The 2325-nt window shown below is 45.2% G+C and overlaps 1 pseudogene across 1 annotated transcript; it reads right to left on the bottom strand.

Moving 5' to 3' along the window:
- Positions 1-109: 109 nt before the first annotated feature.
- On the bottom strand, positions 110-1984 carry LOC103253428 (annotated as a pseudogene). The gene is made up of 2 exons (XR_002481576.1): positions 1166-1984; positions 110-659 (listed from the first exon to the last, which is right to left on the bottom strand). The product of XR_002481576.1 is annotated as an E3 ubiquitin-protein ligase RNF115-like (transcript).
- Between the last annotated feature and the right edge of the window lie 341 nt (positions 1985-2325).

The following is a 2325-nucleotide window of genomic DNA, read 5'->3' as shown; positions in this document are numbered from 1 at the left end:
ATTTTTCTTTAATTTATTCTCTAGGGATCAAGACAAAAAAAACCATCTTAGATTCCTGAGTAAATTTGACCTCATTTCATGGCTGATGTGGTCAAAAGTCGATGTTTTTATACAATTAAGACAAAGGACTTTATATCAGCAGGATTTCAGGGCTCTGGTTCTACTATATTTACTATAAAATACACTAATGGTAGGGTAGAGGTTGGAGAAGGAGGTGGAAACATTCTTTACAAGGCAACATGATAGATAGCAGGAACCTAGCTAGACTTTAAGGAATTGATTCTATTCAGGCAGGGGGAAACCCACATAATTAAGTTTCACACTTATAAAAGTAACACTCTGAATTCAGGAATAAGAGGCATTTGGTTGCAGATACAACTCTATCTGTATATACTAACCTTAAATTTAGAGAAGAAAAACACTCATTGCATTAATATTACGGGTTGGGTTTCTTATGTGATTCCTAAATCCATCTACTATTATTTTGTTTTGATATAATTTACAGTTATGGTAAGAAGACTACCACAACCCTGGTTCAGTTGTGGTCTTTAGCTTCAGAAAGTCCATCGGTCATGTAGTTGGCTGTCATTGCTAAATCTGTTGCTTGCAGAGGCCTCAGAGCTCTGGGTTTGCCGAGTAAAGTCCTCACCATTTAAACTCTTCCTTTTCAGCACGTTTGAGTTCCTTGTAGATCGATGATGTTAAGCCTTTGTTGGACATGGAGTTGGCAAATACTTTTTCCCAGTCTGTGCAAGAACCTGGAATCAACCATACTGTCCATCAAAAGAGGACTGGATTTTAAAAATGTGGTACATATACACGATGGAATACTATGCAGCCATAAAAAAGAACAAAATCATGAACTTTGCAGCAACCCGGATGGAACTAGAGTCAATAATACTAAGTGACCTCTCACAGAAACAAAGATCTGAGTATCACATGTTCTCATTCATATAGCGGACCTTGAACATCCATGGTAATACTATAGAAAAAGGACTGACAGTGGAGGAGGGGAAGGGAGGTGGGATTAACAGTAGTCAATATCTGTCTGGGGACGGGGAGACACCCCTTATCAACAAGGGTGACTGAACGAAGCATATTTGTATACCTAACCCTTAACTGTACCTCACAATATCAAAATTAAAAATATTGATATAAAAAAAACAAAAAAACTCTTCCTACATACAGGACATATGTCATGCAGCTCTAACCATGGCACAATACAACTGCTGTGAAAGAAGTGATTGCAAGGTAACTGCAAGACTTCCTCTTTAACTGTGTAATCTTCTTTGCATACTGGACACTCTAAACCCATATCAACTTGTTCCTAAGTTACTGTCACTGCTGGAAGAGATATGATCTTTTCTTTGTCAGCTGGGGGAGGCCCTGTGTTTTCCAGTTGTCCTAAAGGCTGGGTTACAATGGCATCAAGTCCTGTCTGACCCCAGGCATAGTCCCCAGGGTTAGAGTGCAGCAACCCGCTCCACGAAAAGGGGTGTGGGGATCCAGGAATTGCAGAATTTGCAGAGAATCCTGCAAAGATCTGTTGTATTATTCCTTCAATAGCTGGAGACCTGTCAGGTCGAGAACTTCCTTGAGATCTGTATCTCCGAGTCATTGGCAGCCGTGGAGGCCGACTTGGTCCCCAGAAGTCAGTGTGAGTTTGGTGACTCCTCTCATTGGCTCTGTTATCTTGGTCCAGTGGACTACTACTTAAAAATGGCCTAAAATCTTGAAAAAACGTGTGATCCAAAATGGTCCCAGAGCTCTGCAAAATGTGTTGGCGTGCTATTGCCTACCCGGCTGCTGCCATCACCTAAAACACTGGAATCATCTGTCACTTCTTCAATAAAGCCTGACTCACATCTGGGACAGATATATTCCGGTAGTTTGGGGCTGACCTCGCTCTTGCAAAAGTGGCAGAAAAACCGGTGTGCGGCTACAGCTGCGCCCGCGTCGCCCGGGCCGCCGAAGCCTCCGCCATTTTTGTCCTCCGCCGCGGCTGTCCGAGAGGGCGGTGGGCCGGTCCCTCGCCAGGCCGCTAGCTCCCCAGCAGCGGTCGCCGCCACCGCTGCCTTGGTGCAACCTTCCGCTTTAGAGCCCGCGTAGGTCACGTGGGACGGCCGGGCCGAGAGGCGGCTGCGCGGCCCGCGACTTCACTGCCCGCCTCCCAGCACCAAAGAGGCGCGGGAAGGAGAGTCAACCCGCCGCGGCGCGCCCGCCGGTTCCCTAAACAGCCCCTCCCAGGTCCTCAGCTACATGAATTTAAATGAATTAAAATTAAGATGACAAATTCAGTTACGCACCTGCACTATTCACATTTCG

The sequence above is a fragment of the Carlito syrichta genome, unplaced genomic scaffold (genome assembly GCF_000164805.1).
Source record: "Carlito syrichta isolate Samal-C Ts95f unplaced genomic scaffold, Tarsius_syrichta-2.0.1 Scaffold229694, whole genome shotgun sequence".
NCBI classification, from domain to species: Eukaryota; Metazoa; Chordata; class Mammalia; order Primates; family Tarsiidae; genus Carlito; species Carlito syrichta.
Note: the sequence above shows the minus strand (reverse complement) of the source record. Positions and strands in the feature narration are given on the sequence as shown.